The sequence below is a fragment of the Myxine glutinosa genome, chromosome 2 (genome assembly GCF_964187855.1).
Source record: "Myxine glutinosa chromosome 2, kmMyxGlut1.1, whole genome shotgun sequence".
Taxonomy (NCBI): Eukaryota; Metazoa; Chordata; class Myxini; order Myxiniformes; family Myxinidae; genus Myxine; species Myxine glutinosa.
Genome location: NC_136262.1, coordinates 164,936,787 through 164,964,186, shown reverse-complemented (window position 1 = coordinate 164,964,186; position 27,400 = coordinate 164,936,787).

The following is a 27,400-nucleotide window of genomic DNA, read 5'->3' as shown; positions in this document are numbered from 1 at the left end:
GGGTGCTGTGTTACGGTTTTTCGAACCTTCATTTTGTAAATTTTAGTAAATGTTCCCTTATAAATGATCCCCTGTAAATATCCCCATTAATTGGCTTTATTAAAGATCGCACCCTAGTTAGTCCATGTACAACACGTAGAGCACCATAGGACCTCTCTGTAGTTATTTCATTATTATGTGTTTCCGTTAAGGATCTGTTCCCAATAGTTGAATCTGCGTTGCATTAATCAAATAAGGTAGGCCCCTTCAATTCCCCAAACATCTCTCCCGCTCTTCAAAGTGCAGAGAGAGCGGTAGGGCAGCGTTCGCTGCCCCTTGTCTTGATTCGATTGCTTGCCCCAAGCCGCCATTGAACATGCGGTCTCAAGCCGTGGAAAAAGGGGGCGGGACGCAAGAACAAGGTGTGGCACGTCAACGCACCATCAGAGGTGGAGCGAGCGAGCCCTTACCAGCCAACCAGGTCTGATGAAATACCATCATGGGCGTGGCCCTATGAAGCACGCATAGGTCTTGGAGCGCGTAATATAAGCGCCAGCGCGAGCCTTTGGACAGAGTCGACTTAGGTTGGAGACGGCGCTTGGTGGGGTCTGGCTGAGAGACGAAGCTGCACAGAGCTCTTTGACGAACTGCTTCGGAAAGCCCCTACCGCGTGAAAATATACGTGCAGCTGCCGCCGGGTTTCGCCTCGAGCCCAGAGCGTGGACTGGAGCCAACCTCGACGCTGCGCATCGGCCCGGACCTTCCTGCCCTGCCATTCTGCCTGGACCTTCTCCTCCTTCCAGCCATTTCTTCCTGCCATTCCCTATTCGTGTAGGTCTGTTTGTTTTGGCTGGGGTATAATATAAGACTGTTTTAAGGCTTGCCCTGTGTCCTTTTGCTCTTCTTCTTCTGTATATTCTTTGCCTTTCGTTTCCTCTTCATTTCATGTAAATAATTAATAAATACCTGTTATTCCTTCCTTTGGTTTCTTCTTCCCCTGATTGCTTTTGTCCTGTCTCCAATTGAGTACCCGTGGCGCGATTTGGCCAACCGCTATGATCAGGTTAGTCTATTTGCTAACGGCTCGGATCGTGGATTGCTAAACCGCTCGGCAATTACCATCACATCCGCGGTTCGAGCAGGGACTCATTTCCCTGCTTTGCAGAGAGATTGGTGAAGGTATTTGGGAAATCCTTGACCAATCACCCTGGCCAATCTCATCCCACAAAGGAGTGAGATAGTTCCAGAACTCGGACGGCCAGCTTAAAAGATGAGGGGATTAAACCCCCCTCGGTAATGGGAGTGCCGAAACCGAGATCCGTAACAATATATATATATACAAACACAATTTCAAAACACACCTGGTCACAAGTATGCTTCACTGACCGGGACCTCAGTCGAGGTCCTCAGCATCATCCTGTTTCGGCCCTTCAACCTCAATACAGTCAGCTAAGGTGGGTCAGCAGGGGCACATATGCCTCCACATGCAGCAGCTACATCTGGATGCGTACATACCCCCACCCTCAGTCATTGAGAACACAGACTACAACACTAAAACTGCCTCCACTCCCAGAATCCACACTTTGTCACACATCCTCATTCTTTCTGTCCCACACACTCCAAGCCGAGCATGAAATGCAGAAAAGGAATTGCAAATATACCCTCTACACCCCACCTCAAATTGCTGACAAGAAACTCGCCAACCCTTCTCCCGACACTCGGCCTCCAGCTCACTGTACTTTCCTCACTTCCTATCGTGCACCTCCTCCATGATCTCTTCCCAAGGTACAGACAATTCCCCTAAGATGACCTGTTCCCAAAAGATGACCATATATAATACGAGTATATTATATATGTTCTCGGTAAAGTCGGACACACGCATTCACTCGGGGTTAGTCCATCTGGAATAATTTTGCTGTGGAGTCGCAAAGTGAAACTTTGGAATTTTAATCAGAACTTTACAAAACAAAGTAAGTCAATAGAAAACTGTGGCAAAGGCAAGGCAAAAGCTGTAGTGGCTTTAGAGCAAGGGAAGGGAACACATTCCGGGGTTCAAGACCACCCTCTCTGGTACATTTATCAGGCGGTGCTTTTTGGTACATTAAAGCTAGCACCATTTAAGTAAATAAAACATTTCTTTACGAAAATATCCTTTGCTTCGTGTTTCAGTACACCTACAATCATGTAATCCCAACCTTTTACAATCTTGCTCACTAATTAACTTGTGGGTTTATAACACTAATTATTATTCGGGGAAACTTTGATATACTTACAAACCCGTGTTGTATTTCCTCTCAAACCACCACGAAGATCTCATCCGGAATTCTCCCCCTGCAGCAATCCAGAACACGCATTGAACCGATAAATCCAAAACCATTTGTCCATTAAATGCAAACATATTGTCAAACATTTCCTCAATAAAACACGACATCATTCTAACTGCATTTATACTCTATCATGTTTTAAAAAATAAATATTACAAGTATATTTACCTGAGGATGGCACCTCACGCAGCTTTGTGCAGGCTTTTCATAAAGTCATAGCCGCCATCTTTCTCAGCCTGAAGTGCCACTCCTCCTCAGCCTCCGTCAGTTCTACTCGTTAATAGGCATGGCAAACTCTAACTCTAAAGGGACTCGGGGCTCTGTTACCTTTCGGTGCTGGTTAACATTTTACCACCCAATTACACAAATATAGTCACGTGAAAAAGTAAGTACACCCCATGTAAAGTTTTGACTTTTTCAACATATTTCAACATACAGCTATTTGATCTTCATTTCAACAATATTGATAGATAAAGGTGATATTGAAGGAACTGCGCTCCAACGCGAGTCGAAAGAATTGACGCGACCAAAGACGGAATTCGTCCGAGTTGCTTTATTGAAACAAAACAGCTCAGGTATTCTGACAAGCCCGTTTTCCGGGCAACAATATATATACACATTTATGTGGGGAAGTTTGCCCGGCAAAAGCTATACCGGGCATGCCCGGGTATCAAGGGCGAGCCTTGGAAAGGCGAGTCTGGACCTGCCCGGGCGTGTTTGGCTGCGGCCTGGCAAGTCGAGGCTGGGCGTGCCCGGGCGCTCTGGGCGAGCACTGGAAAGGCGATAGCGGGCATGCCCGGACGCTCTGGGCGAGCCCTGGAAAGGCGATAGCGGGCATGCCCGGACGCTCTGGGCGAGCCCTGGAAAGGCGATAGCGGGCATGCCCGGACGCTCTGGGCGAGCCCTGGAAAGGCGATAGCGGGCATGCCCGGACGCTCTGGGCGAGCCCTGGAAAGGCGAGAGCGGGCATGCCCGGGAAAGACGAGACCGGGCGTGCCCGGGAGGTTCGGGCGTGCCCGGGAACAGTGAGTCCGGGCATGCCCGGGAGAGGCGCGTCTGGCCGTGTTCTGGCCGGTGCAAGGCGATTATGTACATCCAGCGGTAACCGCTACACACGCCCCTCCAGAATCGACCTGCACCGGCAGGGTCAATTTAAGGGGGGTCCGGATGACCCGGCCGAAGCGACCCCTGGAGGGTCGTGGGGAGGGGTCTGACGTGGTGGTGGGTGGTCGAGCGGGGGGAACTGTGGACGGGGGGCGGCCTCGCCGCGGAGGAAGGGCCAACCGTGGTGGTTGGTCGACGTCCATGTGCGCCGGTTTGAGGCGGTCCACAGAAATCCGGTCCGGCCGGCCGCCGAAGTCGACGATGAAAGACTTGTCGCCCCGTCGCAGGACCCGGAAGGGCCCGTCATACGGCGGCCGGAGTGGCCCCCGGTGCGCGTCATGACGCACAAAGACGTACTCCGCTGTGCGAAGCGCCGGGGGGACGTAGGACTGGGGGCCACCGTGGCGGGACGTCGGCACGGGGGCAAATCGTCGGGCGGCCTCCTGGAGGTCCGAGCGCTGGCGAGCGGCGGACCAGGGACTGGTAGCGTCAGGCACGAATTCGCCCGGGACGCGAAGTGGCTGGCCGTAGACGAGCTCGGCGGCGGACGCCTGGAGGTCTTCCTTGGGGGCCATGCGAAGGCCCAAAAGGACCCACGGCAGCCAGTCGGCCCAACCGTCGTCCTGAAGGCCGGCCATGACTACGGCCTTCATGGAGCGGTGAAACCGCTCGCACAACCCATTGGCTTGGGGGTGGTAGGCCGTGGTGCGGTGCAGCGTGACCCCCAACGAACGGGCGACCGCGCCCCAAAGCTCAGACGTGAACTGTGGGCCGCGGTCGGACGAGATGTCCGCTGGTGCGCCGAAGCGCGCGACCCAGGTGGCGATGAACGCCTGCGCCACGTCGGCGGTGGTGGTGGAGGTGAGGGGCACGGCCTCCGGCCACCTGGTGGTCCTGTCCACCATGGTGAGCAGGTGGGTGAACCCCCGCGAGGGGGGCAGGGGACCCACCAGGTCCACGTGGACGTGGTCGAAACGCCGTTCAGGCACGGCGAAAGGTGCCAGCGGGGCCTGGGTGTGGCGGTGGACCTTGGCTCGCTGGCAGGCCGTGCAGGCGTTGGCCCAGTCGCGGATGTTTCGTCGAAGGCCGTGCCAGACGAAACGCGCCGACACCAGCTTCTGAGAAGCTTTCCGGCCCGGGTGAGAAAGGCCGTGGATGGAGGCGAAGATGCGGCGCTGCCAGGAAACGGGCACGATGGGGCGAGGCTGGCCCTGGGAGACGTCGCAGAGCAGGACGGTGCCCGCGAAGGGGATGTCGGCCAGGCGGAGGCCCGTGTCCGCCACGCGGAGTGCCTGCACCGAGGCGTCGGTGGTCTGGTCGGCCGCCATGAGCGTGAAGTCCACGCCGAGGTGGACCGCGTTCGCGCTGGCCCGTGAAAGGCAGTCGGCCACGGCGTTGTCTTTGCCGGCGATGTGCTGGATGTCCGTGGTGAACTCCGACACGGCGGAGAGGTGGCGCTGCTGGCGGGCCGACCACGGCTCCGTGACCTTAGCCATTGCGTAGACCAACGGCTTGTGGTCGACGAAAGCCGTGAACGGGCGGCCCTCCAGGAGGTGTCGGAAATGGCGAACGGCCAGGAATAGCCTGAGCAGCTCGCGGTCGAACGTGCTGTAGTTTAACTCGTTCGGCCGGAGTTGCCGGCTGAAAAAAGCGAGTGGCTGCCAAACCCCGTCCACCCATTGCTCATGGACGGCGCCCACCGCGTAGTTGGAGACGTCCGTAGTGAGGGCGATGGGCGCGTTGAGCACCGGGTGAGCCAGCAGCGTTGCGTCGGCGAGGGCCCGTTTGGCACTGGCGAAGGCCGCGTCCATGGCCGCGGACCAAACAATGTCATGCTTGGCCGGCTTGCCCCGGAGGGCCTCGTAAAGGGGCCGCATGAGCTGAGCAGCGCGGGGCACGAATCGGTGATAAAAATTCACCATGCCGAGGAACTCTTGGAGGGCCTTGATGGAACGGGGACGCGGGAACGTGGTGATGGCCTCGACCTTGGTCGGCAGCGGCACGGCCCCGGTCTTGGTGATGCGGTGGCCCAAAAAGTCAACGGTCGTCGCGCCGAAGTGGCATTTGACCGGGTTGACAATTAAGCCGTGCTCGCTGAGGCGACCGAACAGTGTTCGGAGGTGGAGGAGGTGCTCGGCGCGGGACGTGCTGGCGACGAGGATGTCGTCCAGATAGACGAAAAGAAACGGCAGGTCGCGCAGCACGCCGTCCATCAAGCGCTGGAACGCCTGGGCCGCGTTCTTGAGGCCAAACGGCATCCGCAAAAATTCGAACAGGCCGAACGGCGTGATGACGGCCGTCTTCGGGACGTCGGCCGCCCGGACAGGTACCTGGTGGTAGCCCCGTATCAGGTCAATTTTCGAAAATATGACCCGTCCCGCCAAACGGGCGGAAAAGTCCTGAATATGTGGGATCGGGTACCTGTCGGGGGTGGTAGCGTCATTGAGACGGCGGTAGTCGCCACACGGGCGCCATCCACCCCCCGGCTTTGGCACGATGTGCAGTGGCGAGGCCCACGCGCTATCGGAGCGCCGCACGATGCCGAGGTGCTCCAACGCGTCGAATTCGGCCTTTGCCATGGCGAGCTTGGCTGGGTCGAGGCGGCGGGCCCTGGCGTAGACCGGCGGGCCCGTAGTGGGTATGTGGTGCTCGATCCCGTGCCGCACCGCGACGGCCGAAAACGTCGGCCGCGTGAGGGCCGGGAATTCCACGAGCAGGCGAGCGAACTCGTTCGTTGCCGGGAGGGCGCACGCCAGTTCGGTCGGCGCGGAGCTGCTCATTGTGCACGCCAGGGAGCTGAAGGTCTCGGCGTGGACAAGGCGACGTCGTTTGACATCGACCAGCAGCCCGTGCGCACAGAGGAAGTCGGCGCCCAGCCAAGCCACGGGGACGCTGGCGGTAACAAAAGTCCATTGAAAGCACTGGCTGCCGAAGCAGAGGGTGACGACGCGTGGGCCGAAAGTGCGTATGGCCGAGCCATTAGGAGCGACCAAAGAGGGGCCGCAAACTGCGTCCAGCCTGTCCTGCTCGGAGGCAGGTATGACGCTCAGTTGGGCGCCGGTGTCGCACAGGAAACGCCGTCCAGACGCTTTGTCCTGAATAAACAGCAAGTTGCCCGAGTGGCCGGCGCTCATGGCTGGGAATGAACGCCGGCCCGGCCGTTTCCCGACCTGCCGAAAGTGCACGGGGGCCGGCACGTCCGAGCCTTGTGTCCGAACCTGGCGTGGTAATAACACCACGCCCGGTCAGGTGGAGGCCCCGGCCGTCGTGTCGGAAGCGGGCGGTGCGGCGTGGCGGCCGCCAGTTGCACCGGCAGTTCGGCCTCCAACCGCGCAGGGCGCTCGGGCGTCGTGGGCGTCGCCTCGGACGGCGGCGGGCTCCAGGTAACCGCGCCGATGTGCTGGCCCGCCGAGGAGATCTTATCGGCTTCCCTGGCAAGGGCGCGGGAATCCGTGATCAACGTGCCAGCCAGGGCGAGGCGTACCGGGTTAGGCAGCTGACGGAGGAACAGCTCCCGGAACAGGAATGCCGGAGAGTGCTCGCCGAGCAACGAGAGCATATAGTCCATGCGCTCGGACGGGCGCGTGTCGCCGAGCTCGGGCAGGTCAAGCAGGCGCCGTGCGCGTGCTGCCGGTGAGAGGGCGAAAGCGCCGAGGAGGAGCGTCTTCAGCGCGTCGTATTTGTCAGCAGCCGGCGGGTGCTGGAGGAGGCTCAAGGCGCGGGCCGCGGTGGCGGGACCGAGCGCCGCCACAACAGGGTGGAAGCGGGTGTCGTCCGCGGTGATGCCTCGCAGGGCGAACTGGGAGTCCGCCTGGGCGAACCAAACAGCCGCGTGAGCCTCCCAGAAGGTAGGCAGTTTAAGCGTCACTGCCGTATCCATGTCGGTAGGTCACCAATGAAGGAACTGCGCTCCAACGCGAGTCGAAAGAATTGACGCGACCAAAGACGGAATTCGTCCAAGTTGCTTTCTTGAAACAAAACAGCTCAGGTATTCTGACAAGCCCGTTTTCCGGGCAACAATATATATACACATTTATGTCGGGAAGTTTGCCCGGCAAAAGCTATACCGGGCATGCCCGGGTATCAAGGGCGAGCCTTGGAAAGGCGAGTCTGGACCTGCCCGGGCGTGTTTGGCTGCGGCCTGGCAAGTCGAGGCTGGGCGTGCCCGGGCGCTCTGGGCGAGCACTGGAAAGGCGATAGCGGGCATGCCCGGACGCTCTGGGCGAGCCCTGGAAAGGCGATAGCGGGCATGCCCGGACGCTCTGGGCGAGCCCTGGAAAGGCGATAGCGGGCATGCCCGGACGCTCTGGGCGAGCCCTGGAAAGGCGATAGCGGGCATGCCCGGACGCTCTGGGCGAGCCCTGGAAAGGCGAGAGCGGGCATGCCCGGGAAAGACGAGACCGGGCGTGCCCGGGAGGTTCGGGCGTGCCCGGGAACAGTGAGTCTGGGCATGCCCGGGAGAGGCGCGTCTGGCCGTGTTCTGGCCGGTGCAAGGCGATTATGTACATCCAGCGGTAACCGCTACAATATAATATAACAAATATCATGAAACATTTACATTTTGTAGTCCATTGTATACTTTAAATAAACATAAATGCAAATTTCGCATGTGGAAAAAGTAAGTACACCCTTACATTTATCACTACTTCAAATACCTAAAATTACAATCAGGTGCACCAGCTCAGGTGCAAATGATTAGAACATCGTTAGAGAGGATCTTGGAGGAACCTGTCTTATTTAAACCTCAGACATTTCGTTTGGTTTACTCTTTGTTGTTGAAGTGTGCGGCGTCACCATGCCTCTATCAAAAGAGCTCTCTGAGGCCTTCAGAAAGAAGGTTATAGATGCCTACGAGTCTGGGAAGGGATTTTAAAAGATCTCCAAACAATTTGAAATCAATCATTCGACTGTCCGGAAGATAATCTACAAGTGGAGAAGATTCCAAACAACTGCCAACTTGTTCAAGCCAGGCCGCCCCAGCAAGTTCAGCCCGAGAGCAGACTGCAAGATGCTGAAAGAAGTCTCTAAGAACCCCAGAATGTCATCATGGGACCTACAGGAAGCTCTTGCCACTGTTGATGTCAAAGTGCACGAGTCTACCATTAGAAAGAGGCTGCACAAATTTGATCTACATTGGAGGTGTGCCAGGAGGAAACCTTTGCTGTCCAGAAAGAACATCAGGGCAAGACTAAAGTTTGCCAATGAACACCAAGACAAAGACCAGCACTTCTGGAACAATGTGCTCTGGACAGATGAGTCAAAGGTAGAGCTATTTGGCCACAGTACCAGAAGACATGTTTGGCGAAAACGAAAGACAGCATTTGACCACAAGAACCTGATACCAACTGTAAAGCATGGTGGTGGAAATATTATGGTTTGGGGCAGCTTTGCTGCATCAGGGCCTGGGCAGCTCACCATAATAGAATCCACTATCAATTCTTCATTGTACCAGAGGGTGCTTGAGGATAATGTGAGTTGTTGTGTCGGGAAGTTGAAGCTCAACCGAAGGTGGACCTTGGAACATGACAATGACCCTAAACATACCAGTAAATCCAGCAAAGAATGGCTGAAAAGAAAGAAATGGAGGGTTCTGGAATGGCCAAGTCAAAGCCCGGAACTAAATCCCATCGAGATGTTGTGGGGGGATTTGAAACGAGCTGTGCATGCAAGAAACCCCTCAAACGTCGCACAGCTGAAATAATTCTGCATGGAGGAGTGGGCAAAAATTTCTCCCAGTCGATGTCAGAGACTGGTAGACAGTTATAAGAAATGCCTACTTGAGGTTGTTTCTGCCAAAAGGGGCAATACCACCTATTAGAGCCAAGGGTGGACTTACTTTTTCCACATGCCAAATTTGCATTTATGTTCATTTAAATTATACAATGGACTACAAAATGTAAATGTTTCATGAATTTTGTTATATGATATCACCTTTATCTATCAATATTGTTGAAATGAAGATCAAATAGCTGTATGTTGAAATATGTTGAAAAAGTCAAAACTTTACATGGGGTGCACTTACTTTTTCATATGACTGTATATAACCCATATGTGGTATATGCTGTGGTGTGTGTGTATCTATATATATGTAAAGCAGTAAAGTATGTTTGTTTGTTTGTCCTCTTATAACTCGAGAACTACTCATCGCAGAGAAAAACCAAAGGCATATTCGGAATCAGTACGTCTCAGAGCAACTACAGTATACCTTAAATTTAAAAAAACTTCGGGTTTTAAAATTAGCGTATTAGCGCAGAAGCGCTAGCAGAAGAGGGAGGGAATCGAAGGGAGAGCGCTCCCTCTAGCGCTTCGCAGCGCCAGCGCTTCTGTTAGCATAATTAGCGTATTTCGGAACGTTAATTTTTCAACTTCATTATTCGGAATCAGTACGTCCCAGAGAAACTTCGTAATGTTAATTTTTCAACTTCATCCGATTGACATGGGACCAACGGCATGTGACAGAGAGTGAAACATACATGCTACATTTATTTGACGACAATGAGTTCCGACTTCCGGGTTCGTGCTGCCAACCCTGTTAGGTGCCTCTTGCGGCACACAGGGAATTACCAGTGAACTGGTACTCAATTTGCCGACCTCGGTAGGATGACAGGCTGAGTCAACCCCCCTGGTGTTAAGGGGGAGGAGGAGGGGAGGGGGAAGAGGAGGGGAGGGGAATGGGGGGGGGAGGGGGAAGGGGGGGGTGAAGGGGGGGAGGGGAAGGGGGAGGGGGGGAGGGGCCCTTCTTCCCCCGGGCACCCCCACACCCTCCCCTCCCCCCCTTCCCCTCCTCCCTCCCCCCCTCCCCCCCCTTCCCCCTCCCCCCTCCCCCCTGTTCCCCTCCCCTCCTCTTCCCCCTCCCCTCCTCCTCCCCCCCCTTCCCCCTCCTACCTCCCCCTCCCCCCTCCCCCCTCCCCCCCGTTCCCCTCCCCTCCTCTTCCCCCTCCCCTCCTCCTCCCCCGCCCGGCAATGCCGGGTACTTCTGCTAGTATATATATATATATATATATATATATATATATATATATATATATATATATATATTGTTGCTGTTTTGAGTTTGTACAATAAAGGTAAATTTCCCCCTCATAGTTTAGTCACACAACAACATGTAGCCTCGCGATAGTTCAGTTATTTCTTAGTATGTGTGAGAATAGTCCTTTTCCTGTGTTAGTTTTGCGTTGAGTAGAATAACGAGAGTAGGTCCCTTTATTGCCTTATGCCACCTCTCTTGCCTTATGCCGTCTTACGCCTCCTTATGCCGCCATTTCTCATGCACCCTGCTTTGGAGGGTGCATGAGACTGTGGAATGGCTGGGCGTGTGGTTTAATTGGTGCGTATGGTTATTGGGGCACTCCACCACTGGTAGTTTGTCGGCCAGGTGAGACCGCAGGTAGGCTCTGGGAGCCAGTTAGAGTAGTTGTGAGTTGCTCAGTGGGGCCCGAGGATCCAAGGGAAGGACCCGGTTGCCCAATGCCAAGGTGGGCATCAGAGGGTAAAGTGCCAGGAGGGGCCTTCCCCAGTTTAGGTAGCCGCAGGATCAGGTAAGCTCGGGTGGCGACTTCAGTGGCGGAGGTGTGCAGGTAGGTAGACCTGCTAGTGGAGCCACACGACCCAGCCCCGAAATTGTGCAAGGGCACAGAGGGAAAATTTGTGGGAGTGAGACCCAAATTTCAAGGGCACCGCAGAGTGGACAATGGGAATTCGGTTTTTAGAACCACATAGTTTTCAGATGGCCGATTGGCAGGGTACGACCCCGGGTAGTTTAAATGAGTTAATGTCATTCGTGTAGTTAGGAAGAGAAACCCCTTCGCGCCATCCACAGCCATTCACCAAGGAGGACGAAGCTCCACACCAGGACCAAGTGAACTGTTTGAGTGTAAGACGCATCATGACGTCATGGGACATTGTGTTTGTTCCATTCCTTCCTTCCTGGGAGGGATTGGGAGACGAATTTGGTATAGAGGGGGATATGGGAGACAAGACTTAGAGACGAATTTGTAAATACAAGGAAGGGCTAGGGTAGTGTAAGCGACGTTGGGGGGTACGAACGGATAGGGATGAGCCTGCTCTGCTCGTTCTTCCGCGCCCCTCACGCTGCATTACCTTGTTTTGCTGTGTACCTTTGCGCCCTTTCCGCTTTGCTGGTCGTGCTTTGTCTCTCCCCCCACCCCAGGACCATTTTGGAGGTGGAACTGTGCAGCACCAGCAACCTGTGCAGCATTCCTGCTGCAATTTGTTACATTTGTGCAGCCGAACTGCACAGCACTTTGCTGCCACATCCTTTTGTGTAACTTTGCTGCACCTCTGCAGCACTTTGCTGCCACAAACACTTTGCTGCACATTATCACACATTATGGACCACAGGTTTTGTGGCCTTGCACCTCTGCTGTGCAGCACCTTTCTGCAGCATCACCTTGCATCTTCGGACCACTTTGTTTTGAGTGGCATCAATGTCACGCATTCGGACAACATGGAGGTTGGCCCTGCTTGGCAATGAAATAAAATGAACGCATTTGTTGTGCATTTTTATTATGGTTTGCTCGGGACGAGAAGATTTGTAAGGTAGATAGCCCTGAAGATCAGGAATGGCCTGTCTGCTGGTCCGGGGGGCTAGCCTGTTTGATAGGCACACAAAAGAAGCAAGATGCAAGAAGCAAGCAGCAAATGTAATGATTTTTGAGTGTTTTTGTGTTTTTGCTGTGTTTTTTCTCCCCTCAAATCTTCTCTTTCAAAAAGGACAGGTACTGGGTCATATAACTGTAAATAAGGTTAATTTTTTGTGCTTGTATATAAAATGCTGCCCACCGGCTATGTGTTTAGTTTGACAAATTCCGGATTCGGTTACTTGTGGGCGTGATTCTGTTAGATTAGCTACTCAATGCAATAGGGGGGACATATTTAGTGTTTTAAAACTGTCGCACCCACGGGTTAGAGTAAATGTTAGGGGGAACCACACCTATATGTCACATGTAAAAGTAAAAGTAATTTTCCAGATCATTCTCAAAACCGGTCATTCCGTTTTTGTTGGGTTCGACTCGGGGACGAGTCTGACGAGGGAGAGGGATAGTGTTGCAGTTTTGAGTTTGTACAATAAAGGTTAATTTCCCCCTCATAGTTTAGTCACACAACAACATGTAGCCTCGCGATAGTTCAGTTATTTCTTAGTATGTGTGAGAATAGTCCTTTTCCTGTGTTAGTTTTGCGTTGAGCAGAATAATGAGAGTAGGTTCCTTTATTGCCTCATGCCGCCTCTATTGCCTTATACCGCCTTATGCCTCCTTATGCCGCCTTTGTCTTTTTGGCGCAAATTAACACGAGGCAGGCCTGGCAAATCGAGGCAAGACCGAAGGCAGGGCGGAGGAGAAGCTGACGGTAAGCGCGAGCCGCCAATCAGGGCTCGAAGGGAGTGGCTGCGGCACTGCGTCACAGGGCGTGGTTGGAACATTCGAGAGGGCTAAGGGGGTTGGCCATATAACCCATTGCGTGAAGCCCCCGACCTCAGTTATGAGCTCGGGGTGTGTAGTTCTGCGAAGGGGTGAGCTTGCAAGTTATTAAAGTCCTGTGAGAGTTGTTGAGCAGTTCTGCGAAGGGAGGCGCTTGACTAAGTTCTGTGAGAGTTGAGTGTTGTACAAGAGAGAAGACGCGCATGAACTAAGTTATAAGCGCTCTTACCAAATTGGATGCTCGGTTGAGCTTGAGGCCGAGCCTCTATTGGGTTACGCGAGTGATAGCGCGCTGGCAACTAAACGCGCTGTGGAAAACCGCCAAGCCGGCGAGAGACGCGTACATTTCCCTCCTGCCTCATCTGCCCTTTTTTCGAGAGACGCGCTACAAGGATCCCTTCCACCACCTGGTTGCCTTCATCGCGGGATGTGCTGTGACCGTGGGGAACCACGCTGGGCGAAGCCATTCCTGAACGACCAAGGCAAGCGTGAACATCCTGCCTGCATTTCCCCTTTGTGAGTGTGATCGGGCCCGTGTCTGGGCTTTATATAAGACTGCTTAAGGCTGCTCTGTGTCTCTCTGCTTTCTACCGACTTGTACATAATTGTGAAAATAATAATTAAATCGTGTTCTTCCTTTATTCGACCGTCTCGTGTTTTCCATCATTGACTAAGCGTGGTACGAATAGAACCACTCGAATCCGGTCCCAATACTAACGGTAACTGCACGGACCACGTGGTACGCAATCCGCTCGGTGTACCCAAATTACACGTGGCTCGTGCGAGGCTTGATTCCCCGCTTCCGCGGCGGCGCAGGGATTTAGGTATGTGCGAGACTTGTCCCGAAACCCTACCTTGCGTTTGCCCGGGAGGGGCGCTTCAAGTCTCGGTTGCGCCGACCCAAGAAGAACAAGGGGCTTAACCTCCCCTTGGTAAGGGCAGGAAGGGCGGCAGAAAACCGTAACAATATATATATATATATATATATATATATATATATATATATATATATATATATATATATATATATATATATATTATATATATATATATATATATATATACATATATATATATATATATATATATATTGTTGCGAATATGGAATTTGGCCTCCATATCCGCTTGTAAATATTCCCCTATTTTCTCCGATACTCCCCAACTTTCCCCAATCCCCCATTCCCTAGTCCCATTGCATGTAAATAACAATCAGTAGAGCCGACCTTCCCCTTATTCCCCCATTAAATGTCGTGCCCAGGTCCACCGCACCACACGTAGACAACTTTCGGACATCTTCCTAGTTATTCTTAATCTATGTCAGTTAAGGCCTCGTTTCCATTAATTATGACTCTTCGTTGCACCAGAATGTGATTATATGGCATCAGTAGTGAGTTTAGGACCTTTCCCATACCTCCTTCCATCTTCTTCCCCAACAATGACAACAACAACAGAGAAGATGGCGGCGGAGCGGGGGAGGATGCGTCCTCACACCGGCTCGATTAGCTCCAGACCATGCGCTCCACGGGGTTACCACGAAGGGGCTCCTTGTCAGCTCCTCGTCAAGGGCGGAGCCTGGTAAACCCCCCCCGCACGCACCCAATGAGAAGCAACGTGCCGATTCCACGAGGCGGAGCTAACGAGCCGAGGGCGTGTCACTCCCCGCCGGATATACGCGGCCCCGCGCCGGATGTGACGAGAGATGCGCCTCAGCTTGGAGACTGGAGAGAGAAGCCACCGCCACCCCCAGCGCGACGATACCTCCCCGCATCTCTGGACCGGACCGAGTCGATTCTGCCTTGAGCCAAGAGTGCACCTTGAGCCATCGCTACCTGCCTTTCCTTGCCATCAATCCCCGTGTGAGTCAGCATTTTGTCCCGTGTGTCTGTCGTCTGTCCGGGGTTAATATAAGAGTGTGTCTAAGTGCCTGTCTTCCTGTAATATACCTCTAGCCCCTGTAATCTAACCTTTTCCGCCTTAATATAACCTCCTCCGGAGGTCTTGAGAACTGAACCCCTGGTGTCGTATTGTGTGATTATAACCCAGCCGGGTGTCTTCTCTTTCCTATTGAGCCAGCGTAGCGCGGCTTCGTCGACGTTCGAGTACAATCGGGTAATTTGTGCGGACACGACGGCCATTCCGCTCGGCCCACCTTAACATCAAAGTCGTGTCTGTAACAATTGGTGTCGGGAGTGAGATTCGAGGCCCGACCAAATTTTGAAAAAAAAAAACGAATAGAGGAAAAAAAAAAATTTGGTCAAAATTTGGAGCGGCCGAAATTTGTTTTGTTTTACGAAACTCGAATTTTGCAAGTCGCGCTATGGCGGATCAAGACGGCTGGGGTCCGGTAAAGGAGAGTGAGGTAGGGTCGATCCAGGACCAAATTGAGGGACAAGAGGAGAGCGAAGCAGTGAGGGCGGCAGGTTCGCAAAATAGCGCCGTCACGCACGAAGTAGCGGGCGCGCAAAAAGGCGCCTCGCACGAGCGTGCGGTAGCCGAGCCGGCTGTATCAGCGGGCTTTAACATGCAGCCGATTGACATGCAGGCCCTCATTGCGCAGCTACAGGCAGCTGTACAGATGAGTATGGGAAGCCAGATTGAGCGATTGGGTGAGCAAATGAGGGTTGATAGTGGGCGATTAGAGGGCCAAATGAGGGGTACCGGTGAGAAGTTAGACAATAATTTTGAGGAGTTAGACAAGAAAATTGGGAAGTTAGACAATAATTTTGAGGAGTTAGACAAGAAAATTGGGAAGTTAGACAATAATTTTAAGGGATTAGACAAGAAATTTGGGAAGTTAGACAATAATTTTGAGGGGTTAGACAACGGGATAAAAGAGGTGAGAAATGGGTTAATAGGGTTAGAAAACAGTATGGAAGGCAAATTGAGGGACATGAGGGACCAAGCGGAAAGGGAAGTTAAACAAATGGAGCAGCAGATAGAGGGGGTCAGAATGGGGGTAGAAACCAAACTGGATGCTCACAGGGAGGAAATGGAGCAGATGAGGGTGGCATCTGGGCAGGAGATGCAAGTGATGGGAGAGGAGATCAGAAGAGGAGTGAGTGAGGAGGTCGGAGGAGTGCGCGAGGAGGTGAGGCACTGTAAGGAGCGCATGGAGAAAGAGGTGAAAAAGGGGACTGTAAAATTGCAAGGTGGTATAGAGGAGTTGACGCTGGGAGTAGAACAACTGACAGTGGGACAAAAGGAGTTGGGGGACCAGGTAAAGAAGAACACAGCGGTAATAGAGGGTTTAAAATCGACACAGAAGGAGATGAAAAAGGACGTAGGGGTAATTAAAAAAGAGTGTCAGACGGTACATGAGGACCTGACGAGGAAAATGGACAAGGTGGTAGAGGTAATGGAGGTTAAAGAGCGGGAGGTGCGGGAGCACATAGAAAAAAATAAAGTGGAGTTAGAGGAAGAACTTAAAGGGGCGCACGAAGAGATGAAGGAGATGAAGCAAAAATTAGAAGAAGTGGAAGAAGGGGTGAGCGAAATTAAAAAGCGACGGAGAGAGGATAAGAAAGAGATAAAAGAGGAGGTAAAAGAATTGGTCCAGAGTCTGTGTTCGGATCGTGATGATGTGCTCATTAACCGGATGAGGGATTCGCAGGTGATGGAGGAGAAGCGAAGAGAAAGAGGACCCGGTGTAAGTGGTGACCAATATGGTCGTGCGTATGATGCGCCAGGTGATTTAATAAGCTTGGGGGTCGAGATAGACCCGGATGTTCGTGAGAGGCCAAGAGTGAGGTGTATGGCTGGTCCGGAGGGTATGGAACGAGAGGTGCGAGGTGTGGGTGAGCAAGGTTGTGGTGGTGGTGGTATGGAATGGGTAGCGGGTTGCGGAGGTGTGACCCATGCATCGACACCAACAGGGGTAGTTGTTGGAGGGACCGGGGAGGCACGAGAGCCCCTTGGGGGTAGTGTACTGTGGGGGCCCGGCCGGTTCGGCCCCGCGCTGACCCCGCAAGGGGCGACGCACGGGGTCCGGCAGGCGGGCAACGACTCACATACGAGGTGGTCCCACAAGGTCCCACTCGCGCCGTATGACGGCAAGAGTGATCTACGCGCGTACCTGGCGCAGTTCGACTGTGTGTGTAAGGGCAACGGTTGGGGTGAGGACGAAGGTGGAGTACACCTGGTGGCCGCATTGCGCGGCGCGGCGGCGGAGGTGCTGACGGCATTACCAGCGGGTGCTCTCACCCTGCCAGCCCTCCGCGACGCCCTAATTAATCGATTCGGCATAGAACAGCAGAGCGAGCTTGTTAAAGCTCAGCTCGCGCTGCGAAAACGCAAGCCCCAGGAAGCCATCGGGGAACTTGCCCACGACATTCGCCGCGCAGTGGGGATCGCACATGCTAGCATGGCAGCGGATTCCCGGGAAAGCCTGGCGCTGGACCATTTTATCCAGGCCCTCCCGGATATTGAGCTCCGGCAACAGCTCGCCATGTGGCGCCCGCAGACTCTGAGCCAGGCGGCTGACGCTGCGGCCCGTTGGGAAGCAGCGAGGCCCCTGGCCCGAGGGGGCGAGCGTCTCGCAATGGCGGTCCGCCAGGTGGGACCCCCGGTGGAGGGCGGACCCCTTAGGGGACCCGCCCCCGACGTGGGTCCTGACCTGGCGGGCATGGTCCGGAGGCTGGTGGACCAGCGCCTGGCGGGACCTGGACCATGGCAGGCGGCCACGGAGGTGGCCCGCGGTGGACCACGAGCGGGTAATCCAATTCGGACCTACAGGGGGGGGAATTTGGAATTCCGGAGGCAAGCACCTTATCAGGTGAGGTGCTATACCTGCAACCGCCTGGGTCACCTGGCGCGGCACTGTCGAAACGCGCGCCGGGATGATCCCCGGCAGTTGAGGTCCTCAACTCCGCCCAGGGGGGAGCGGGTTAGCCGACCCCAGACACCCCCCCCGCCAGACCCCGGGAAACTAGAAGGTGTCGGGCACGTAGGGCGGTGTTCGGCAGCAGAGGATGGAGGAGAGCCCTCATTGACGCGACAGGTCATTTATTGTGGCCAAATTGGAACCGGTAGCCTGACAATTAGATGCAAAATTGCCGGCGTGGGGGTAGACGCCGTAGTGGACACAGGAGCTAGCGCCACGATCATCAGCCCTGTGGTCCTTGATTCGAGCGCAGGTGGCTGGGATAAGATCCAGCGCCTGCAAAATTATAGTTTGCAGCTTGCTACCGGGGTAACGGCCCCGATCATAGGGCGTGGTTCTGTGACCCTCAAGTTAGGGTCGGTAAGGAGAGAGATAGATGTTTGGGTGGCGGAGGTGTGCGACCCATGTTTAATAGGGTTGGACCTGTTGACTGCCAGCGGTTGTAAAATCGACTTGTGCCGGGGGATCCTGCAGGTGGGAGTAGAAGAGCTGCCGTTAGGGGGAGTGAGCACGGCCGAGAGAGCGGAGCTGGAGGCTTCCGAGGCCGTGACCATCCCCCCAAGGGCCGAGGCGATAGTGCCGGCCCGGTGGGCAGCTCGCCCAACATGGCAGGAGTCCTGCGGCCTGGTCGAACCGGTGGCAGCGCAGTCCATACCGGGTTTAATCGTGGGCCGCACCCTTGTAAAAACGGACGGACCGGTAGTGGCCGTCCGAGTAGTAAATGTGAGTACAGAACCACGCACTATAGTAAGGGGCACGAGGGTAGCTGGCTGCACCCCAGTTGAGGAAGTCGCGACAGTGAGGGGCGAGAACGTCCAGCCGAGCCGACCCCGGGGGGAGCCTTCAATAACAAGTAGGAATTGGCCCGATCCCATTTGCGAGATGGTAAATCGTAGTAGCGTAGAGTTGGGAGGTACCCAGAGGGAGGCCTTACACAAACTGGTTGGGTCCCATTTGGACCTCTTCTCCCTGTCCACCGAGGATATTGGACGTACGGGCCTGGTGAAACATCAGATCCACACCGGTGAGGCCCGGCCTATTCGTCAGGCCGCCCGACGGCTCCCTTGGAGCAAGAGGGCGGAAGCTGACGAGCAGGTTGCAAAAATGCTCGACGCAGGTGTGATCGAGCCCTCGGGAAGTCCTTGGATGTCACCTGTTGTGCTGGTCAAAAAGAAGGATGGGACCACGCGGTTCTGCGTGGACTATCGCCAGCTAAACAACGTGACACTCAAGGACTCATATCCCCTGCCAAGGATTGATGACACCCTCGATGCCGTTGCGGGCTCAAATTGGTTCACAACTTTGGACCTCAAGAGTGGGTATTGGCAGGTGGAGATGGATAGGGCAGGGAAGGAGAAAACGGCATTTTCCACAGGTAAGGGACTGTATCAGTTTACTGTGATGCCGTTTGGTTTGTGTAACGCCCCCGCCACCTTTGAGAGATTGATGGAGCATGTACTAGGCGGCATGCCATGGCAATCATGCCTGGTGTACCTGGATGACGTCCTGGTACATGCCCAAACGTTCCCCCAGGCACTAGCTAATTTGGACCAGGTGTTCGGGTGCCTCAGACAGGCAGGGTTGAAGCTGAACCCGAGTAAGTGCACTTTGTTTGCAAGAGAGGTGGCCTATCTAGGTCACGTGATTGGCCGCGAGGGGGTAAAAACAGACCCAGACAAAATTAAAGCGGTAGAGGAGTGGCCCGCACCACGTACCATCAAAGAGGTGCGGGGATTTTTGGGACTCTGCTCCTACTACCGGCGCTTTGTGGCGAAATTTGCGGAGTTGGCCCGTCCCCTCCACCAGCTTACGGAGAAGGGGACGCGATTTAATTGGACACGGGAGTGCCACGAGGCCTTCCAAAAATTGAAGGGGTGTCTAACATCCGCACCCCTTCTAGCTTACCCCACTAGTGACGGGACATTTACCCTGGACACGGATGCGAGCCAGGAAGGATTGGGCGCAGTTTTGTCTCAGACACAGGAGGGCGTGGAGAGAGTGATTGGTTATTATAGTCGGGCCTTAAGTAGGCCCGAGCGAAATTATTGCGTCACTCGCAAAGAGTTATTGGCTATGCTGGCTGCCATGAACCATTTCCACCCGTACTTGTACGGGCGGAAATTTTTGGTTAGAACTGACCATTCCTCCTTGCAATGGCTCCTTCGGTTCAAGGAACCGGAGGGCCAAATTGCAAGGTGGTTGGAAAAGTTGCAGCAGTACGATTTTGATGTGGCCCATAGGGCCGGGAAGGCCCATGGTAATGCGGACGCACTCTCTCGGCGTCCTTGTCTGGGGGAAAACTGTAAATTTTGTGCGAGACACGAGGAGAGGGAGCAATTGGGCGATTCCGCCCCGATTCTCGTCGTCCGGGCAACCCGGGTGAGAGGGCCAATTTTGCCACTAACCGCGGACGAGGAATTTGGAGAGTTGGCTTGGAGCACGGCCCAGCAGGAGGATCCTGTTCTGGGGCCGGTGTTCCAATGGGTCAAATTGGGGCAAAGACCAAAGGGGGAAGAGGTCACCCCCCTCGGGGCACAAACAAAGGCATATTGGGCTCAGTGGCAGACCCTGGAATTGAAAGGCAACATCTTGTATCGCAAGTGGGTGGAGGTTCCCTCTGATCGAACTTCCTGGCTGGTGATAGTCCCTGACAAATTCAAGAACGTCATATTGCAACAGGTGCATGGTACCCGCTCCGGCGGCCATTTGGGCAGGACAAAGACAATATCTCGGGTCCGCCGGAGGTTCTATTGGGTGAATATGGGGCGCGACATACAGGACTGGTGTCGGAGATGCGACGCCTGTTCTGCCAAAAAGGGACCAGCACGGAGGATGAGGGCCCCCCTTCAATTACATCAGGTGGGGGCCCCCCTTGAGCGGGTGGCTATGGATATTCTAGGACCGCTGCCCCGCACCCGCCAAGGTAATAAGTATATCCTCGTTGTGATGGACTACTTCACCAAGTGGCCGGAGGCCTACGCCCTCCCCAACCAAGAAGCAGGGGTGGTAGCGCAGGCCTTCGTGGAAGGATTTGTGTGCCGGCATGGGATTCCACAGGAGTTGCACACCGACCAGGGACGAAATTTTGAGAGCAAATTACTAAAAGATGTGTGCAGTCTCCTGTCAATTCGAAAAACCAGGACAACGCCTTTAAGACCTCAATCTGACGGGATGGTGGAAAGATTCAACCGAACTTTAATCCAACAACTGGCACTGTTCACCACCACCCGTCAGGATGACTGGGACGAACATCTCCCTTATTTGCTTATGGCCTACCGGACCAGCCAGCACGGGGCCACCGCATGCAGTCCAGCGTTGCTTATGTATGGGCGGGAGTTACGGGCTCCCGCCGACTTGCTATGCGGTCCCGTGCCAGACACAGTGGTTAACCCGCCGAGGGAGGGGTACGCACGTCACCTAGAGGAAGGCATGGAGCTAGTCCATGCCTTCGCCCGCCGCCAACTCCATCTGGCGGGGGAAAAGATGAAGCGCAGGTACGACGACCGGAGCCAGGGGAGTCAATACGCTCCGGGGATGAAGATTTGGTTCTTTAATCCCCGGAGGCGGAAGGGAAGGTGCCCAAAACTCACCTCCCCCTGGCAAGGCCCAGGAGTCGTCCTGTCGCAAATCTGTGACGTGGTCTTTAAGATCAAAATGGGGCCACGAGCCCTCCCTCGGATCGTCCATGCCGACCGGATAAGACCTTACACCGGCGAGCAGGCGCCCCCGTGGATTGCCTCGGCTTTAGATGCCGAGGCGGGACCCAGTACCTCTGAATAAGGGGGGCTTATTAGTGCCAGAGGACTGGGGGATTGAGGAGCGATAGGCCCGGTGGGAGAGGGTGGCATCCCTGCCACCTTTCCCATGTGTGGGGCAAAGGAGCAATAGCTTATGGGGTGTATGGCAGTGAAAACTAGCCCGGGTGGGTTAGGATATGGCGTGTAGGGATCTAGCGAGGATTGACCTTAGGTGACGTTAAGTTTAGTTAGTGACTGATACCTGTAGTGGGGACGCAGGTAGATTAGTGTGGATGATAATGACGTGGGAGCGCAATAGTTTAAAGGGACGACTGGGAAGCGCAAGTTTCAGAAGGGAGTAGTTAGCTGAGATGATGCCGTGTTTGTGAGAATTGAACAGGTGTGATTGCACAGGTGTGCAACTGGACAGGTGTGTGGAGCAGTGTATGAGTAGTGAGTGTGTGGATCAGCGCGAATGCGCTTGGGGAGAGAAGGGTGCAGGTGGCACCAGGTGTGAGCACAGGTGTGCAAGTACAGGTGTGTGGAGAGAGTTGGAGTAAGTGGTACGGAGTGGTGTGCATGGTGCGAAGGTGTGGATGGGGGAAGAGTGGACCCCTTTCACGAATACCCGGGGCGGGTAGTGTAAGTGTTAGGTAGAGGGTATAGGTAAGTTGTGGTTGGATATTGGCATTTGTGGTGCGGTGGCAGAATGGTGTTGTGGATGGGTGCATTAGTGTTGTGGAAATGGCTGGGCGTGTAGCCTGTTAGTGTGTGTAGTTGGTTGGGCACTCCACCACTGTGAGGATGTCGGCCAGGTGAGGCCGCAGGTGGGCTCTGGGAGCCGGTAGTTGTGAGTGGGTGCCTGAGGATCCCGGGTGTGGATCGGGCAGCCCAGTGCCAGAGAGGGCACGGAGTGGGGAGAGAGCCAGAGGGCCTTCCCCAGGTAGTTAGGTTAGGGTAAGGAGCAGGTAAGCTCGGAGGCAACTGCAGTGGTGGAGGTGTGCAGGTGGGTAGACCCACTGGGAGAGGTACACGCCACAGCCCAGAAATTGTACGAGGGCACCGGGAGATGAATCGGGGGAGTGAGACCCCAAATTGAAGAGCACCACAGTTTGGCCAATGGGAATTGGTTTTTAGAACCCATAGTGTAAGAGGGCCAATGGTTTGGCCGGAGAAAGACCCCGGGTAGTGTAAAGTTGTTAAAGTCATTTAGGAGATAGTTAGGATTGATGAACCTGTCGCACCATACGCAGCCACTTACCTGTGGTGATGATGATGACTCCACACCTGTGTTTTCTTTGTTTTGTGCAGGAAATGAGATTGCTGTGAGGATTTGTGAGACGCATCACGACGTGGATGAGACATTGGGGTGATTCCATCTCTCCCTCCTTAGGAGGGACTGATGATGAGTTGGAGATGGCAAATTATGATGAGAGTTGAAAATGGCAAATTTGATTGGTTAGGAGGGAGAGAAGACGAATTTGGTATATGGGAGGAACGGGGAAGACAGTAGGGATGTTTGTTGATTTGTAAAGTAGATGTTTATGGGTAGTGTTGTGTTTTGTGGATACAGTAAGGGGTAAGGGAGGGGCCATGTAGGTTACCTGGTGGGGGGGGGGGCGTACGATAGGAACGTACCTGTCTCACCTGGTTCCCATGTGCCCCCAGTGTGCATCACCTTACATTGCGTGCACTTTTGCGCCCTTACCACCTTACTCACTTGTTTCTTCTTTTGTCTCCCACCTCCGAGGATCTGGCTTTGGGGTAGAGAGAGAGGAGAGAGAGGTGCTGGCTGCGCAGTTGTGGGCCTGCACTTTCGCTGTTTGCTGCCGGGATCGATACACCATATGGACCGCAATGTTTGTGGCCACCCACAATGGACCGCAGTTCGTTTGCGGCCAAGCACCACCCGGGGATGGACCTATGGGTCAACGTGGCACCTATGCCATACAGGTGAACCACTTTTAGTTACCACCAAGTGCACCACAAGAAGAGCAAGAGACACCTGCAGGGTTAGGGGTTGTCGAATTTATTTTTATACCAATGAACAATGGTGACTGCACCGGATGGTGCTGACTGTGTGGTGGGGTGGTGCTTTTGATGCTGGGAAAGGGTGCTCTGCACGTTATTAAAGGCCGTCGGCCACAGAGCACTCGTGGGTTGGTGTATCGATGCTGGCAAGCGCGCTCTCTCTATGCATAACATCTGCATGTGTTCCTCCAAAGACAGGTCCTGGATCGTAGTGTAAATAGCAGCGTAGTCTTGTAAATAATGCTCCCTACCGGCTGTATGTTTAGTTTGAGGATTCTTTCCGGATTCGGTTATCCTGTGGGTGTGTTTCTGTGAGGAGAAGGGTGCAACGTCGCAGGGGGACATATTTACTCATTTGTGAATATCTGTAAAACTGTCGCACTCAGGGTAGAGTTAATAGTAGAGGGAACTACATTGCGTGCCACACTAAAGTAGGTAAAAATTTATCGGGTCGGGACGCCCCGAGGGTAGAGAAGGGTGCAATGTTGCGAATATGGAATTTGGCCTCCATATCCGCTTGTAAATATTCCCCTATTTTCTCCGATACTCCCCAACTTTCCCCAATCCCCCATTCCCTAGTCCCATTGCATGTAAATAACAATCAGTAGAGCCGACCTTCCCCTTATTCCCCCATTAAATGTCGTGCCCAGGTCCACCGCACCACACGTAGACAACTTTCGGACATCTTCCTAGTTATTCTTAATCTATGTCAGTTAAGGCCTCGTTTCCATTAATTATGACTCTTCGTTGCACCAGAATGTGATTATATGGCATCAGTAGTGAGTTTAGGACCTTTCCCATACCTCCTTCCATCTTCTTCCCCAACAATGACAACAACAACAGAGAAGATGGCGGCGGAGCGGGGGAGGATGCGTCCTCACACCGGCTCGATTAGCTCCAGACCATGCGCTCCACGGGGTTACCACGAAGGGGCTCCTTGTCAGCTCCTCGTCAAGGGCGGAGCCTGGTAAACCCCCCCCGCACGCACCCAATGAGAAGCAACGTGCCGATTCCACGAGGCGGAGCTAACGAGCCGAGGGCGTGTCACTCCCCGCCGGATATACGCGGCCCCGCGCCGGATGTGACGAGAGATGCGCCTCAGCTTGGAGACTGGAGAGAGAAGCCACCGCCACCCCCAGCGCGACGATACCTCCCCGCATCTCTGGACCGGACCGAGTCGATTCTGCCTTGAGCCAAGAGTGCACCTTGAGCCATCGCTACCTGCCTTTCCTTGCCATCAATCCCCGTGTGAGTCAGCATTTTGTCCCGTGTGTCTGTCGTCTGTCCGGGGTTAATATAAGAGTGTGTCTAAGTGCCTGTCTTCCTGTAATATACCTCTAGCCCCTGTAATCTAACCTTTTCCGCCTTAATATAACCTCCTCCGGAGGTCTTGAGAACTGAACCCCTGGTGTCGTATTGTGTGATTATAACCCAGCCGGGTGTCTTCTCTTTCCTATTGAGCCAGCGTAGCGCGGCTTCGTCGACGTTCGAGTACAATCGGGTAATTTGTGCGGACACGACGGCCATTCCGCTCGGCCCACCTTAACATCAAAGTCGTGTCTGTAACAATATATATATATATATATATACATATATAATATGGCAGTGTCCGGAGAGGGGTTGGCGAGTTTCTTGTCAGCCATTTGAGGTGGGGTGTAGAGGGCATATTAGCAATTCTTTTTCTGCATTTCTTGCTCGGCTTGGAGTGTGTGGGACAGAAAGAAGGAGGATGTGTGACAGAGTGGCCCAGGTTGCCTTGAAAGGTTTACTTGGGATTTGGAGTAAGTTTATGGAGGCACATCGAATGGTGTAGGTTTAGGTTGTTGGTGGTGGTTCATTTGAGCCTAAAGGGGTTGTGACTGAGCGTGGAAGAGAAATCGAGATGTGTGAATGGTGTGTGTGTGTGTGTGTGTGTGTGTGTGTGTGTGTGTGTGTGTGTGTGTGTGTGTGTGTGTGTGTGTGTGTGTTGCAGTGGTGGGTGCGTTGCAGTGGTGGGTGCGTGATCCTTAAAATAAATTTGACCTTAAAAATAATTGTTGGTTGAATTCAGTGACTTCGTTTTTTTTAATCTTGGTTTTTCGCAATTCATAACAGACCAGACCAACCAATATGATTGAATCTTCGATTTTGCAAGAAAAATATATACATTTTCCACAAGATTACGCAAGCAAGTTTGCTTTTATAGTACAATATAGGTGTAAAATTCAGCTCCAGTTGAACGTAAGGCCTGGCCAGCCGCTTCTCGGAAGACTCAGGCTGATCTTCCATCTCGTCCAACCCGACAAGATAATTTTTTAATGCAGTTGATTTAGGGGAAGTGGTAAGTGGGGGAAATGGAGTCAAAAATTGTATACTTCACATACTAATTATGTAGGTTACCCTAAGATCATATTGAAGAGACTAAGGTGATGCAGATGAAAAAGGGGAAAGATAACATTTGGAGAATGGAAGGAAGGCAAGACAGAGGAGGAAACAAATGAAGGTAAATTATGAGGCAGGAGTGAGGATGTAGGGAAAATGGTTGAGAAGTGAAATGACTTTGGATGAATTTTTCCTGTATGCCCGCCAAAGCCGGGTGGGCATGCAAACCTCCGAGGGGCATTAGGCGTCCGAGGGAACTTCAAGGGCTGTCGCACGATATCTGTTCGCCCATCCATCTTGTGAGTGCAGCACGCAAAGCTTGACGTCGTGTGGGGGTGGAGAGGGCCATGTACTCGATACCATACAGAGTTGGTATATCTAACACTTCGCCCATCCATCTTGCGAGTACAGCATGCACACCTTCACATCTTGTGGGGGTGGACAGGGCCATGTACTCGATACCATACAGAGTTGGTATATCTAAAGCATAGCAAGAGATGGTATCTGCGTTACCCCAATGTAGGGAAAATCATTTCCCCGGAAGAGCGAGAAGATAGAACGGATCAGGACGTAACAGAACAAAAGGAACAGGATAAAGATAGCGGGAATCATTAACAGCAGGATTGAGAGACAAAACAGAGGGATGTGGACTGTGGAGGATGCACATGATGAACAACATGGACACAGAAGGAAACTCTCACGACGAAAAAACTGGAAATTTGGAAGGAGGGTGGCCTAGGATGGTTTAGCAGGTGTAGAAATGATTTGGTTTCAGAAAAAGCCTTGTGTTGGCTTAGCGGTTAGGGTGCCGGCTTGGGATCCTAGGTTCGAATCCCGGTCGATTGCTGAATTAATGCCAGGGGGGTTGACTCCGCCTGGTCATCCTTCTGAGGTTGGCAAATTGAGTACCAGCTTGCTGGTAATTCCCTGTGTGTCGCAAGAGGTGACTAACAGGGTTGGTGGCAGGAAGGGCATCTGGTCGTAAAACATTGCTTCAAAAAGGGGACCACGGTGCCCAACAAAGGCCAACCCCTGCTCTGCGGCGAAAAATGGCCTCTAAAAGCGGTTGGTTCATTGGGGACTATCTGAGATGGTGGTGCACAGCAGTCTTGAAGACGAAAAATGGCCTCTAAAAGCGGTTGGTTCATTGGGGACTATCTGAGATGGTGGTGCACATCAGTCTTGAAGACCTGGAAGGAAGAATGAGATTGAAGAGAGTGTGGAAGTTGGTTCCACAGGTGGGAAATAAGTGGAACAAATGAGTGGAGGTGAACCCTTTAGAACTACCCTTTAAAACTTCAAATTTATCCTTTTAAACCTTTTAGAAGTTTTCCGGTGTGTGCCCCAGTTTAGAATAGGTACACAGTATCCCTGCATGTCTTAAGAGGCAACTCAAGGGTTGGCGTCAGGAAGGGCTTCTGGCCAATAAAAAACATTGCCTCAAAAAGGGCACCATGATGATTGTCATGGGGCCTGCAAGGCTAACTCCTGCTCTAGCAGGGAAAATGGCCTTAAAAAGGGAATTTTTAAAAACCTTTTAGAATT